The sequence below is a fragment of the Myotis yumanensis genome, unplaced genomic scaffold (genome assembly GCF_028538775.1).
Source record: "Myotis yumanensis isolate MYYU_CA2020_CCGP unplaced genomic scaffold, mMyoYum1.0.hap1 SCAF_2, whole genome shotgun sequence".
Lineage (NCBI taxonomy): Eukaryota > Metazoa > Chordata > Mammalia > Chiroptera > Vespertilionidae > Myotis > Myotis yumanensis.
In genome coordinates, this window is record NW_027223753.1 from 90,145,660 (window position 1) to 90,162,131 (window position 16,472).

A 16,472-nucleotide genomic window follows, 5' to 3' on the forward strand; every position below is an offset into this window, starting at 1 on the left:
AGTTTGGCTTTTTTTGGGCAGCAGGCAGTCAATCCTTGGTTCCAGTTTCAGTTTGAGGATTAAATGAAGTAGCTCATGAAAAAGCATCTGTTGCACACTAGGCATTCAATGAATGTTAAAACAGAATAAAGCAAAACCCCAAGTCTCTCTCTTTTATATTGTGCCTCAGTGCCATCCTCCTTTGCTATTGTCCCCACATCCTGAGCCCTGAGCTATGCTCCTTTGCTCCTGAGCTGGTGGAGTAGCCTCTGATCTGGTCTCCCTGTCTGGAGTCCCTCCTTCCAAGCCGTCCTCTGTGCCATGGGGACAAGGTGTTCTGCACCCCACTGGACACTCATCTCCCAAACTCAACCCTCTGCATGTTCTTTTCTATGCTTAGGATGGTGCCAAGCCCCTTGGTTTGGTATTTTTGGCCTTCATAGTTGATTTTCCCAAGGAAGCTCCAATTTTCCCCTTCAGGACTTGCCTATTCACACCAAGTGGTTTTCCTTCTGTCCCCTTTCAAGCAGGCCACGTGAGTTCCCATCTCCACCCTTTGCCTGTCCCACTCTTCTCCCACGACTCCTTTCTTCTGTTTCAGAGTTACTTTTCTATGAACTTGTACCAATTACATTGGCCCAGGGTGGTCTCTCTCCTCTGATGTCCACCAGGCTACCTCACCATCCCAGTGGCACTATTTTATATAAGTTTGTCCCCTCATCTGGACTTAGAGCCTTTTGAGGGGCTGTCATGTAAACCTTTAGGCCTCTGGAATCTAGCAGAATGTGCTTCACAGGACCAATAAATCTGAATAACTGAGGAGAAGCAAAATGGGGTGTGTAAAAAGAAGGTTCCTCCTGACCTGTCCCCTAGCCCCTCACCCCACACATGTAGCTCTGTCTCAGATAATTGCTCACCATTATTCACTCCTGGGCTTTACTCTTTAACAACTTTTTATTAAACACCTACTACGAACTAGGCACTGTGGGTGCCATAGCAGAGAAAGCATTTCCTAAGTCCATTTGCTTATAGAACATTATTTCAATTCACTTCATAAGTACTAAGAGAAGGCCAGGGGCAAAATCAGGTTTTGTAGAGCATAACACTTTCATGATTTGTGGGCCCTCTTGAAGAAAATAATTTGTAAACACAAATTAATATTTCAAATGATAAGATAAATAATATATTATTCAATTTTAAATCATTAAGTTTAACATGCTGACACCACAAGCATCACAAAATCTATAAAAATAACATTTCAATTAGTTAATTCTCTGGTTATTCTCTCTAACTACTGTTTCACCTAGCTTTTTGGTTTTTGTTGTCTTTTTTACTTCACTCTCTTCAGATGACAATTTTAGGAAGATAATTTCATCTTTCTTCTAGCATTATTTTTGTTGTTGTTTATACCTAGTATTTCATTTGTATGCTGTTGACAGTGTATATAAAATAATCATCTTTGTGAAATAGAAATTCATGAAATTTAGAGTGGAAGATGTTAAGGACTGACAAAAGCAGAAGTTTCTGTAGTATGGCACATGTTATAGGGCAAGCTTTTTGTACAGGCTTCAAACATAGCTCTCTTTGAATATTCAGCAGTTCATGAAAAGTGGTTTAGAACACCTTCAAAGATTCATTTCACTACAGAAAAGAACAGCCTTTCTGGGGTCCAAAGGGACTGGTACTTGAAGGTACTCACATCAGCAGGGGGTCGTACTGAGCATTCTGCAGACAAAATTGTTTCCAATCTGCAGGTGCCTGGGAAATTCTCACACAGTTGAGCCCGGCCTCTAGCTGGAGCTGTTGAATCACTGTCTTCATAGAGGTGGCGCTGGCAGAACCAGATTGTACACATGAGAGCTGGCAGATTTGTGGGTAGTGGGGCAGTGGGTCCACAGGTTGTGAGTCCTCAGAAGCCAGATAGTGGGACAGTGAATCAAGGGGCCTCTTCTAGCATCATTGATTAAAGTTGTTGTTGTTTTAAATTATTGATAGTTTATAAAAAATAATTAGTTTCCCAATTTGTTTCTGGTAAAATTTTAAGATTATTGTCAAATTTGGGAAAATATCAACTGAGTTTTTTCCTTACAATAACTGGCACTGAGGACTTTTCAACTTTTTTGGTATACCAATTTCTAGAAAGAATTTGAGTTAGAAACACTTATAAACCATCCTGTCACCAGGCCTTCATTTCATGGCTTCTTATGAGTTTTAGGTTTTTGTTGTTACTAGTGGTTTGTGACAAATCAACAAGAGTTCAATGTTTTCCCATTTTTCTATAGGACTTACTTCTCTTCATTAATTGGAATTTCAAACAACCAAAAGAGCCTACTCTTTACTTTCATTCAACATAATGAGTAACTACTTTAAGTTTAATATAAAGACAAAAATTTCTACCACTTACTTCTCAATATCAGAATAATTTCTACTAATTACACTGCTCATCTCTATGAATTTTGTTTTAGATTCCATTTATTTTTAGCTGATTCAATAAATTTAATGATGATCAAAACAAATATCTAAATATCAAAATAAATTACAAAAAACTATAATTTTTCACTTTTTAAACTATACATTCCAAAACCTCTTGCCAAATTGCAAGTAAAACAGATTTTGGGAAAATAGCTTTCTCAAAATATCTGTCTCTTTAAAAAAAAACAAAACACAAAAACAACCAACAACAACAACAGAAAAGAAAATGGTTTGTTTATATTGTATTAGCTGAATCAAGCACATTTCTGTAAGAATGAATTTCCATTTTCAATAGGTGTCTATAAGGAACTGAATCTCCCACTTACAATTATAAATGTTTAATGACTGAAAACATCCCACAGATTCCATTTCAAACCTTGTTTCTCCCCTGCAATCCACATACTTCTGTTTGGTGGTATGGAGAGTCTGTAAAGCAATGAACCTTCACCTCAGTGCCAGCAGGTCAACCGAGCAGTTGATAGGAGCAGTCTTGATGCAATTCTTACATAAGAACCAGCTGCAGTAGTTCTACACATGCATGCAACTGGAAACCACAAAAATATACCCACTAGGCAGCTAAAAGGAAGTCAATTAATCTCCCCTTAGCACCATTCTCAAAATGCCATTAGCGTCTCCACATCAGCCAATAGGGGAGGGAATGTGATGGAGAGTTTGTCAGATGGTGGTCTTAACCAATCTTGGGTTTTACCAATTTTGCAAATTATGACTTGTGTGAACACATTGCTGAAGACCCTACTAAGTCTCCAAAGGGGCCATAGAAGTGCGGGCTCTGGAGCCCACTTCATAGTAAGTCTACATGGCAAAGGACGAGTGTTAGCCCTATGGTGACTGCCAAGGACACGATTCCTTAGAGATCAGTGCTTCTCAGAGTGGGATCCATGGACAAGCAGCATGAGAGTCACCTGGGCTTGTGAAGATGCAAATTCTTGGGCCCTACCTCAGATCTATTGAATCAGAACTCAGAAAGTCTTTAGGTGGTTCTGATGCAGGCTAAAGGCTTGAGAACTATTGTTTTAGAATGATGCTATCCACTATGGTAGCCACTGGCTACATTTGGCTACTCAAATTAATTAAAATGAAAAAAACATGAAAATTTTTAGTACTCAATAGCTACATGATGCCAGTGGCTATCATGTGCTGCTTTAGAATATACGTCATCTAGGTTCCTCCCATCCCCAGTTCCTACACACTTAGGGTCCAGTTATCTATCTCATCTATAGCATTTGCACACATTATGTATATCAGCATTATTTATTTGTGTCTACTTCTCCATCTATAAAATGCACGAACTCCAGGCCTCGGTGCTATTCACCTTTCTGGCATTGAGTCTAGTACATAATGATAGTTTAACAAATGTTTATATAATAAACAACAAGTGAAAAATGCCAACAAAACTATTCTTATTAAACCACCAAGACATTTTCTATGTTTCTTCTGTAATTATAATTTGTGTGATTATCTTATGTAAGAATGCTCTAAATGTACTATGAATGCTCTGATTTGAAGAAGATCAAATCTACTTTCAGTTGAGGAAGGCCCCTGGCCTCACATTTACACTATTATTCAAAGGGTAAATGGGAGCAACCTCTATAAACATAATCTTTACTGAAATAAAATTATTTTTTGCAGCAATCCCAGGTTGTTCTTGAAATAAATAACACAGGAGGGAACAAACATTGATGATAATGCCATTCAGTTAATAATACTAAGATAGCCAAATTATTCCACCTACTTAAATCATTTTTATCTAGCTCATGAAAGAAAGATATTTTCATTTCAGGAGATTGGAAGCATTGATTGAGCTGTCAGTCCCTAAGACATTTATTAGACAAATGAGATCAATGAAAAAGAAATGTTTTTTTCATCTTTAATTACCATAGGATTTATAGCTAAACTTGGGAGAGTTGATTTTTAAAACATAACATTTCCCTAAAAGTTGATATCCACAGGACATTGTAGATAAAAGTTTTGACAGTGGATCTGACAAAAGGTGGCCCTTGGGTTTTATGCTGTATCATCACCTTCCAACCTGCAGTCTTCGTTCTGAAGCCAAAGGCTGCAAAGCCTAGGAGCAGCCAGAGCTCCTGTCTATTGCATTTTGAATTGCACAGACCTTCAACAGATTAATTTTAGCCATTATTGCAGAGTGCACCAGTGACACACAATATTTTCCCTCTAGAATGGAAGAGATTTTTAAAAAATTTTAAAATTCAGTTCTAATAAATGTCTTAGGTTTAGTGGAGATGAAGATGGAGGAGAATTTGTCACATTGCATCTCAGCCTTTTTCAGTATTTAACTACGAGGAATAGAACAAATAACTTGCCCTTACAAGTTTGGCTCAGTGGATAGAGCGTCGGCCTCTGGACTGAGGGGTCCCGGGTTCGATTCCGGTCAAGGGCATGTACCTTGGTTGCCAGCACATCCCCAGTGGGAGGTATGCAGGAGGCAGCTGATCGATGTTTCTAACTCTCTATCCCTCTCCCTTCCTCTCTGTAAAAAAATCAATAAAATATATTTAAAAACAAACAAACAAACAAAAAAACCCACAAATAACTTTTTTCTTCCCCACCAGGCTGTATTTACACCAATGTAGCCATATCATCATGGCAACATCACCCCATCTAGCTTTTTTCCAATTTCAATCACGTTTGCTTGTGCCAAAGGTGAGGAAGCCTCACTAAGGGTGGGCAAGACTGGCAGGGGGGCAGTGAGGATAATCACATGCCATGTTCAGGCCAGGCCCAATATGTGCCTCTAAAGAGATGAGGCTGTGATGGGCAGGGTGAGAGGAGAGAACCCTGGGCAATACTGGTCAGGTAGGTTGCCTTGTCTCTGCAGTCGGACGTCCCTCCCACAATCTGGGACTGCTGGCTCCCAACCGCTCACCTGCCTGCCTGCCTGATGACCTCCTAACCACTCCCCTGCCAGCCTGATTGACGCCTAACTGCTCTCCTGCTGGCTTGATTGCCCCCAACTGCCCTCCCCAGCTGACCTGGTTGCTCCTAACTGCCCTCCCCTGCAGGTCTGGAACCTCCCACCCCCAACTGCCCTCCCCTGCCAGCCTGGTCACCCCTAACTGCTCTCTCCTGCCAGCCTGGTCACCGTTAACTGCCTTCTCCTGCAGGCCTGGTCCTCCCCAACTGTCCTCCCCTGCAGGCCTGGTCCCCCCACCCCCAACTGCCCTCCCCTTCTGGCCTGATCACCCGTAATTGCCCTCCTCTGCCGGACTGGTGGCCCCTAATTACCCTCTCCTGCAGGCCTGGTCTCCCCCAACTACCCTCCCTCTCATGCAGACCTGGTTGCCCCCAACTACCCTTCCCTGCAGGCCTGATTGCCCCCAACTGTCCTCCCCTGCAGGCCTAGTCCTCCCCAACTGCCCTTCCCTGCAGGCCTGGTTGCCCCCAACTGCCCTCCCCTTCTGGCCTGGTCACCCGTAATTGCCCTCCCCTGCTGGCCCGGTCACCCCTAACTTCCCTCCCCTGCCGGCCTGGTCGTCCCTAACTGCCCTCCCCTCCAGGCCATCTTGTAGTGTCCATCTTGTGTCCATATGGGGGTGACCATCTCTGACCACATGGAGGAGGCTATCTTGTGGGATGGCGTGACAGTCAATTTGCATATTACCTCTTTATTATATAGGATGGCATCACAAACATGAACATATCAGTATTTACCTTAAAAGTAAATGGTCTAAATACATAAATCAAAAGAAAGAGATTTTTTAAAAATATGTTTTTTATTGATTTTAGAGAGGAAAGGAGAGGGAGAGAGAGAAACATCAATGATGAGAGAATCATTGGTTGGCCACCTCCTGCACGCCCCCCACCGGGGACCGAGCCCATAACCCTGACATGCACCCCTCACCAGAATTGAACCTGGGATTCTTCAGTATGCAGGCTGACGCTCTATCCACTGAGCCAGACCAGCTAAGGCTGAAAGAGGTTTTTTTAAATAAATTTTAAAAAAACAACCAATCTTTATATTGCCTCTAAGAAACTTTAGATTTCATGACATAAATTAAAAGTAAGAGAATAAGAAAAAGATATATGATAATGAAATCATTAATAAAGAAATGAGAGTGGCTATATTAATATCTGGTAAAGTAGACTTCAGAGCAAAAAAATTACCAGAGAAAAAAAGGTATATTACATAATGATAAAAAGATCAATCTATGAGGGAGGTATAATGGTCCTAAATATGTGTGCACCAAAAACAGGACCTCAAAATATTCAAATTAAAGCTGATAAAGCTGAAAGGAGAAATTAAAAAACCCATAATTATAATTGGAGACTTCAACATCACCTTCTAGGAACTGGCAGAGCAGCTAGACAAAAAAGCAGCAAAGAGATAGCACACCTGGACAAACCATGTGATCAGCGGAATCTAATCTATACTAATAATAAAGAAATATGCAAATTGCTGGACACCATCATGTAATGACCAATCAGGATGGGGGCTAGGCCATGGTGGAGAGCTCTCAGCACTCCTGTGCTGGGGGTCTGAAGGGCGCAGAGAGGAAGGGAGAGCAGATAGGCAGTTAGAGGGATCAGGGCAGGAGCGGAGAGCATATAGGCAATTAGGGTGATCAGGCAAGGAGGGGAGAGCAGATAGGCAGTTAGGGGGATCAGGCCAGGAAGAGAGAGCAGTTAGGGTCATCAGGCCGGCAGGGGAGCAGTTAGGGTCATCAGGCAGGCAGGCAGGTGAGCAGTTAGGAGACAGTGGTTTTGGATTGTGGGCTGAGGGACCCTCCCCCCATGCACGAATTTTGTGCACCGGGCCTCTAGTTGACATATAATATATAGAATAGCAATAACTGCAGAACTCATTTCTAGAACCCCCATAGACATTCACCAAGATATATCCTCATATCCTAGGCCAGTGATGGCGAACCTTTTGAGCTCAGCGTGTCAGCATTTTGAAAAACCCTAACTTAACTCTGGTGCCATGTCACATATAGAAATTTTTTGATATTTGCAACCATAGTAAAACAAAGACTTATATTTTTGATATTTATTTTATATATTTAAATGCCATTTAACAAAGAAAAATCAACCAAAAAATGAGTTCGCGTGTCACCTCTGACACGCGTGTCATAGGTTTGCCATCACTGTACCTAGGCCATAAAACAAGACTAAGCAAATTTCAAAGAAATTATACAGAATGTGTTCTCTGACTCTGTTGGAATCAAACCAGAAACCAATAACAAAATGTAGATGGGAAAATCTCTAAACACATGAATATTAAACAACACACTTTTAAATAATCCATAGATCAAAGAGGATTCTCAAAGAGAAAATTTTAAAAAACATATAATTGAATGAAAACGATAACACAGGATATAAAAAAAAGTGAGATGCAGGTAAAGCAGGGCTGAGAGAGAAAAATTATAGTATTAAATGAAGAAAGCTCTCAAATCAGTAATCTATACTCCTGCTATAAGAAACTAGAACAAACACACCAAATAAAGCATAACCGAAGAGATAATAAAGAACAGAAATCAAATAAGTGGAAAGTGGGAAAATGATAGAGAAAAAATCTGAAACAGAAAACTGGTTATTTGAAAAAAAATCAATGGAATTAAAATACCTCTAGCAATATTGACAAAAATGAAGAGTGAACACATCAATACCAACATCAGAAATGAACTAGAGGATTTCACTACAGATTCTGCAGCCATTGAAAAACTAACAAGGGAATGTTTTGAACACTTTTTCTCATAAATTTGAAAGTTTGGCAGAAATGGATTATTTCCTAGAAAACAAACTACTCAAACATAGCCAAGATAAAATAGATAATCTTACTATACCATAACCATTAAAGAAATTCAATTTATAATTAAACCAATCTGAAAAAGAAATCCGTAGGCTCCAGTGGTTTCACAGCATGTGTTAGGAGCCCTCGAGGCTACCCCCAGGCTTCGTGATTTGCTAGCGGGACTCATAAACTCAGAATGCTGTGAATTTATGGTTATGATTTATTACAGCAAAAGGATACAGAATAAAATCAACAAAGGGAGATGCACCCAGGGCCCAGTCTCGAGGGAATCGGGTACAAGCTTTTGAGAGCCATTTTCCAGTGGAGTGAAACATTCTTCATTCTTCCAGCAAAGGATGATGACAACACATATGAGGTCTTGTCTATAAGAGAAGCTTGTCAACCTAGAAATCCAAGTTTTTCACCAGGGTTGCTTATGTAGGCACCTGTGTGACTGACCACAGTCACTGAGATGCCAGACACCCAGAAGGAAAGCAGTGGTTTAGCATGAACCACATCCCAGGAACAGTTTAGGCACAGTGAGCCACTGTTAACATTCAGGAAAAGTGCTATATCACCATAGGGAACTATCTGCCACTCAGCCAAGGGCCAACCTTACAAGCAGCTCTTTGTAAGAATCACAGTCTCAGGTCTGCACGTTAACTCTTTTCTGCATACTGGAGAATTCTACCAAACAACTAAAGAAAAATTAAAACCAATTCTATACAATCTCTTCCAGAAAACACAAGAGAAAGGAACACTTCCTAACTAATGTTAAAAAAAAAATCTTTAAATTTATTGAGATGACATTAGTTAATAAGATTATATAAGATTAGCCTTAGCTGGTTTGGCTCAGTGGATAGAGCGTCGACCTTTGGACAGAAGGGTCCTAGATTTGATTCCAGCCAAGGGCACAAGACCAGGTTGTGGGCTCGATCCGCTCCCCCCCCCCCCCTCCTCAGTAGGGGGCATGCAAGAAGCAGCCAATTAATGATTCTCTCTCATTGATGTTTTTATGTCTCTATCCCTTTCCCTTCCTCTCTGAAATCAATAAAAATCTATTAAAAAAGATTATATAAGATTCAAGTATACAGGTCTATAATACATCATCTATAATACATTGCATTGTGTTCACCACTCAAAGTCAAGTCTCCTTCTATCACCATATATTTGACTCCCCAGCCCCTCTGGTAACCACCATATTATTGTTAGTATCTCTGAGTTTTTTTGTTTGTTTGTTGCTTTGTGTTTTATATCTCACATATGAGCAAAATCATATGATTGCTGTCTTTTTCCATCTCACTTACCTTGCTTAGCATGATATTTTCTTGACCTATCTATGTTGTCTCAGATGTCAGTATTTCACCTTTTCTTATGGCTGAGTAGTAAATATATATATCCTATCTAATAATAGAGAAACATGGTAATTAACCGTAACTTCACTACCCTTCCCATTGGCTAATCAGTGACATATGCAAATTAACTGCCAACCAAGATGGCGGCCAGCAGCCAGGCAGCTGAAGTGAACAGGAGGCTTGCTTGCTCCAGTGATGAAGGAAGCCAAGGTTCCCTGCCTGCCACAGCCCAGCTCTGAGCTTGCTCTATAAGAAACATTGTTGCAATTATAGAAGCTAAAATAACCCCCAGAAACCTGCTTTCAGTCAGCCGGGATCTCAGAGCTGGAGTCCCAACAAAGTTTCGAATACAGAAGGTAAACAAAGGCCAGAAACCTGCTTTCAGCAGCTGAGGTCTCAGAGCTGGAGCCGAGCCTCAGAGCTAAAGCCGGCTCTCAGCTCCAGTGACAGCCATAGAAGGTAAATAAATCCTAGAATTAAAAAAAAGAAAAAAAGGAGAGGTTGGGAGCTTCAGTCACCCGCCAGCCTGAAAACGGCCCTCAGCCCCTCACCCAGACTGGCCAGGCACCCCAGTGGGGACCCCCACCCTGAAGGGGGTGTGACCAGCTGCAAACAGCCATCATCCCCTCACCCAGGCTGGCCAGGCACCCAAGTGGGACCCCCACCCTGATCCAGGACACCCTTCAGGGCAAACCAGCCGGCCTCCACCCATGCACCAAGCCTCTATCCTATATAGTAAAAGGGTAATATGTCTCCCAGCACTGGGATCAGCAGAGCCACAAGGCCTCCCAGCACCGGGATCAGCGGAGCAACGAGGCCTCACTGCCCTGGTGTCAAGAGAAGCCGTGAGGGATCTCCTGGCCCCTGGAGCAGCATGACAAGGGGGCAGCGCCCAAACCCCCTGATCACCCTGTGGCTCTGTGTGTGACAGAGGGCGGGGCCACAACCTCCCTATCCGCCCTGCTCTGTTCATAACAGGGGAAGGTTCCCCAACCCCCTCATTGACCCTGCTCTGTGCCTGATAGGGGGGAGCTCCCCAACCCCCTGATCGGCCCTGCTCTGTGTGTGACAGGGTGCGGCGCCCCAACACCCCCATGGACCCTGCTCTGTGTGTAACGGGGTGGAGCCACAACCTCCCTATCGGCCCTGCCCTGAGTGTGACAGGGGGGAGTGCCCTAACCCCCTGATGGGCCCTGCTCTGTGCGTGACAGGGAGCAGCGCCCCAATCCCCTCATCGGCTGGCTCTGTATGTGACAGGGGTGGCGCCACAACCCCCTCATCTGCCCTGCTCTGTGTGTGACAGGGAGTGGTGCCGCAACCTCCCCATCGACCCTGCCTTGAGTGTGATGGGGACGGCACCTCAACCCCCCAATCGGCCCTACCCTGAGCGTGACTGAGGGTAGCATCACAACCTCCTGATCCACCCTGCTCTGTGCATGACAGGGGGCAGCGCCCCAACTCCCCAATCGGCCCTGCTCTGAGCCCGACCAGGGGCTGCGGGGCAGGCACCTAGGGATTTGGCCTGCCCTCTGCCACCCAAGGGGCCTAAGCCAGCAGGTCATTATCTCCCAAGGGGTCCCAGACTGTGAGAGGGATACCCCCTCCCCCTGCCAGTGCACAAATTTTTGTGCACTGGGCCTCTAATATATATATATCACATCCTTTTTATCCAGTCACCATCTAAGGACACTTTTGTGTTTCCATGTCTTGGCCACCATGAATAATGCTGTAATGAACATGGGGATGCATATAACTTTATGAATAAATGATTTCAATGTTGGGGGTAGATGCCCAGAAGAGGGATTTCTGAATCCTCTGCTAGTTCTATTCTTAACTTTTGAGGAACCTCCATACTGTTTTCCACAGCTGCTGTACCAATTTACATTCTCACCAGTAGTGAACAAGGGTTCATTTTTCTCCACAGCCTCTCCAACACTTGTTATTACTTGTCTTATCGATAAAGACATTCTCACAGGTGTGCAGTGGTTTTGATTTATTTCCTTTATAGCTAGTGAAGTTGAGCATATTTTCATATAACTGTTGGCCATTTGTATGTCCTCTTGGGAGAAGCGTCTGTTTAGGTCTTCGCCCATGTTTTAATTGGGTTGTTTGTTTTTTGTTGCTGAGTTGTATGGCTTCTTTATATATTTTGGATATTAGCCATGATTTTTATATATAAAACCCTAAAGACTCCACAAAGAAATCTATTGGTAATAATAAACAAATACAGTAAAGTTGCAGGATACAAAATCAATGTATAAAAATCCATTGCATTCCTATATATAGTACTATTAACAATGAAATTTCAGAAAAATAAATAAAAAAGACATAATTCCACTTGCAACTGCAACAAAATAATAAAGTACCTAGGAATAAACTTAACAAAAAATATGAAGAACCTATATACACTGAAATCTACAAGACATATTAAAAGAAATTGAAAAAGACACAAAGAAATGGAAAGATATTCCATGTTCATGGATTGGAAGAATCAGTATAGTTGGGCATATTATTCAAAGCAATATTTATATTTAATGTAATCCCCTTCAAAATCTCAATGGCATTTTTCAAAGAAATAGAACAAAGGAATCATCAAATTTGTATGAAATCACAAAAAAACAACAACAAATAATTAAAGCAATCCTGAGGAAAAAGGACAAAGCCAGAGGTATTATACTCATACTTCCTGACTTGAAACTGTACTACAAAGCAACAATAATCAAAACAACATGTTGCTGGCAGAAAACAGACACACAGACCAATGGAACAGAATTGAGAGCCCAGAAATAAACCCACATATAGAAGGTGTCCCAAAAATCTATAATAATAAAAGTGTAATATGCTAATTAGACTGGACGTCCTTCCAGACCAAGCTGCTGCAGGCTGGGGCCGAGGCAGAGGCAGAGGCAGAGGCAGAGGCAGAGGCAGAGGTCCCCTGCAGTGGCGGCAACCAGGGGCCGAGCCCCTTGAATGAATTTTGTGCATCGGGCCTCTAGTGTATAATAATTAAAAATCATATAATCATATTAATTGATGTTAGGAAAAGCATTTGACAAAACCCAACCCCCTTTTATGATTAAGAAGTCTTAGCAAGTTAGAAATGAAGGTGAATGATCTGAGCTGGATAAAAAGCATCTACAAAAATAACTATGTCCCACCTCATGAACACAATGCCTTTTTTCTAGGATCAGATATATGGCAAGGATGTCTGCTTGCACTACTCTTATTGGTAGTACTAGGAGTTCTAACCACTGAAACAAGTCAAGAAAAAGAAGGAAAAGGAATAATTATTAAAAAGAAACTTATTTGCAGAAAACATAATTGTCTGCATAGAAAGCCTCAGAGAATCTACCAAAAAAAAAAAAAGTCCTGGAACAAATAAGTCACTAGATATAAGATGAAAATTTTCAGCATCATTAGCTAGCAGTGCTAGAATCACTACCTAAATGTTCACAGTGGTTTTATTTACTTGCCAAATCTTGAGGCAGCACAGCAGGGATGTACTCTAAGAGGCGAATGGTTAAGCACTCTGTAGTGCATACAAACTGTTGACTTGGATGAATCACCAGGGAATTACAGAGTAAAAAAAATCCAATTCTGCCATGTTACATACTGTGTTATTTCATTCATATAATACTTTTGAAATGGCAAAGTCTCAGAAATGGAGATTAGTGGTTGCCAGGGCATGGGAGAGAGATGGGTGTGATTATAAAAGGTCAGCACGAGGAATCCTTGTGGTGGAGGAAATGCCCAGTGTCTTGACTGTGGTGGTGGTTGGGTGAACCTATCTATATATATATATAAAGAGCCAGAGGCCGTCACATCTGAAACAACAGAATGGAGGACTGAACAGACTGAGTGAGGCAACAAGGCCAGCAGGGAGATTAGTGAGGGACAACCAAATGGCTGAGCAGCAGGCTGCGTGGGGCGATCAGTCCAGCAGGGGGGTTAGTGAAGGATGACCAAACGACTGAACACCAGGCTGCGTGGGATGACCAGGCCCACAGGGGTGTTAGTGAGGGACGACCAAACAACTGAACAGCAGGCTTTGTGAGGCAACCAGACCCACAGGGGGGAACGGTGGGGAGTGACCAAATGACTGAACAGCAGGCTGCATGGGGCAACCAGGCCATCAGAGGGGCAGTTTAGGGTGACTAGGCTGGCAGGGGGGCCAATAAGGGGCAACCAGGATGGCCGGGGGGCAGTTGGGAGCAACCAGGCTGGCAGGGGGCGTTATGGGCAACCAGACCAGCGGGGGGGGGGGGGGGGGGGGGCAGTAAGGGACGACCATGCTGGCGGGGGGGGGGTCAATTAGTGGTGATCAGGCTGGTGGGGGGGGCAGATGGGGGCAATCAGGCTGGCAGGGGGGCCAGTTAGGGGCGATCAGGCAGGCAGGCAGGTGAGCAGTTAGGAGCCAGCAGTCCTGGATTGTGAGAGGGATGTCTGAGGGGTCCCGGATTGGAGAAGGTGCAGGCTGGGCTGAGGGGATGCCCCCGTGCATGAATTTCATGCACTGGGCCTCTAGTAGGTAATAAAATTGCATAGAACTACACACACACACACACACACACACACACACACATGAGTACAAATAAAATTGTGGAAATCTAAGTAATCTAAATAAATAAGATCAGTGGATTGTATTAATGTCAGTATCCTGGTTGTTATAATATACTATGTTTTGAAAATGTTAACCATTGGGGGAAAGCATACATGAGATTTCTTAGAATTATTTATCACAACTGCGTGTATAATTATCTCAATAAAAATTCCAATAAACAAAGAAGACATTTGGATCTTCCCTACTGAAATATTCTGTTTGAATAGCTCTAAAACGGCTTCCACCCCTGCATGGACACGGAATGCCCTGTGCCTACATATCTGGGATAGAGTCCATTCTAGTGGCTTTCTTCAGAAGGTTTGCTGCACAGTATCTTGCCACCAATCCACACCTTGTTTCAATACTGCTGGCCAATATTAAATTCAAAAGCGAGTGAAAGTAAAACAATTAGTTTAATTTGCTCATTATTGGGAGTGTGCCCATTATCAATGCTTTTTACATCTTTACGGAAGGATAAAATAAACAGTTTGATAAATCATGTTCAATATATCAGAAAACTTCAGGGACTGAGCCCTCTGGCTCTGACAAATGTTAGCAGGGCACCCCCTAGTGGATATCTGGCTGGTCTGCAGCTTTTTGCAAGGCTCCTGGAATTTGAGCCACCTGTTGGAGGGTCAGATAAGAAATAACTCAAATCTTTTTATTTATTTACTAGAGGCCCGGTGCATGAAATTCATGCACTTGGGGGGTCCCTCAGCCCAGCCTGTGCCCTCTCCCATCCAGGATCCCTCGGGGATTGTCCGACTGCTGGCTTCGGAGTGAGTCTAAGCTGTCAGCCAGACATCCTCTGTGCTGCTGCGGAGGTGGGAGAGGTTCCCACCACCACCACTGGGGACCACCAGGGGGCAGCTCCTGGGCTAAGCATCTGCCCCCCTGGTGGTCAGTGCACATCATAGTGACTGGTTGTTCCATCGTTAGGTTGATTTGCATATTGGCCTTTTATTATATAGGATTGTTGACACTATTACATACCCTCCTGTCCCCCTCCCCCCTTTACCTACCTCCACCTAGCTTCTGCCCCCTCTCCATCTGGCCATCACCACACTGTTGTCTGTGTCCATGGGCTATGCATACATGTTCTTTGGCTAATCTCCTCACCTTTGATCAAGTTTCCCTCCCCCACAACCCCCCTTTCCCTCTGACTTCTGTCAGTCTGCTCCATATATCCATGCTTCCAGGCAGGCCCTGCTTTAGTCCACATTAAATATAGTGTAGTGGGTAACCGGGGTGTATCAAAGGCTGATTTCTTTGGCTTAGATCGCACACAGCAGACATGGTGAGGTGGAGCCTGTTCTTTTTGCACCTGGGTCTGCATGAGCTGCTGCAGCCCTTAAATGGGCCCGCTGGGTACTCACAGACCATGGGGCCCTGTTGCACTTTTGTTCAGTCAGGAAACAGCATGGGAATGAGAATCACAGCAACTGTGTTGCCACATAAACTGGGGGCACGGGGGCAGATGGGGAGGAGCAGGAACATTTAATACACTGGGCCAAACAAAGGATTCTGGTTTGGAAAAGAACTGCTATTATTTTCTATTCCAGAAAATCATCCAAGTGCCTCTGAAGGGGTTTAACTATTCTGCCTGTACATTCTGGTACATTCTAGGACAGTCATCCCAGAATGTTATTTTGGCCTTAGAAAGCCAGGTGGACCTTGCACAAGGTGGAGAGGTGGAGGTGTTGGAAGGGAGCTGGTGAGCCACTCAGCATTGCTCAGGAGTAGTTAGGAGTGATCAAATGAGGGAACACCACCAGCTGGCAGTTTCTAGCAGCTTTGGGAGTGGCTGTGTCCTGGGCTATGTGTGTGGTCTGGAGCCTGGTGTTATTATGCGGAACAAATCATAATTAGTGTACTATAAATTTTAAGCTGAGATCAAATAACCCATAAACTTTAATGCAAAGTCCTCTGGATACATATATATATATATATATATGTATATATATATATATATATATATATTTACACTGGAGGCCCGGTGCACAAAAATTTGTGCACTCGGGGGGGGTCCCTCAGCCGGGCTGGTGCCCTCTCACAGTCTGGGACCCCTCGGGGGATGTCTACCTGCTGGCTTAGGCCCGTTCCCCGGGGGATTGGGCCTAAGCTGGCAGTCAGACATCCCTCTGGCAGCCTGGGGACCCTCAGATGATGCCCACTTGCCAGCGGGGAGCAGGCCTAAGCTGCAGTCAGACATCCTTAACAGTGCTGAGGAGGCGGGAGAGTCTCCCGCCACCACCTTGGTGCTGGCAGCCATCAGCCTGGCTTGTGGCTGAGC

At 43.5% G+C, this 16,472-nt stretch overlaps 1 pseudogene; it reads right to left on the minus strand.

Annotated features, from left to right (window-relative positions):
* Positions 1 to 1,620: 1,620 nt before the first annotated feature.
* On the minus strand, positions 1,621 to 4,609 carry LOC139002483 (guanine nucleotide-binding protein G(I)/G(S)/G(O) subunit gamma-5 pseudogene; annotated as a pseudogene).
* Between the last annotated feature and the right edge of the window lie 11,863 nt (positions 4,610 to 16,472).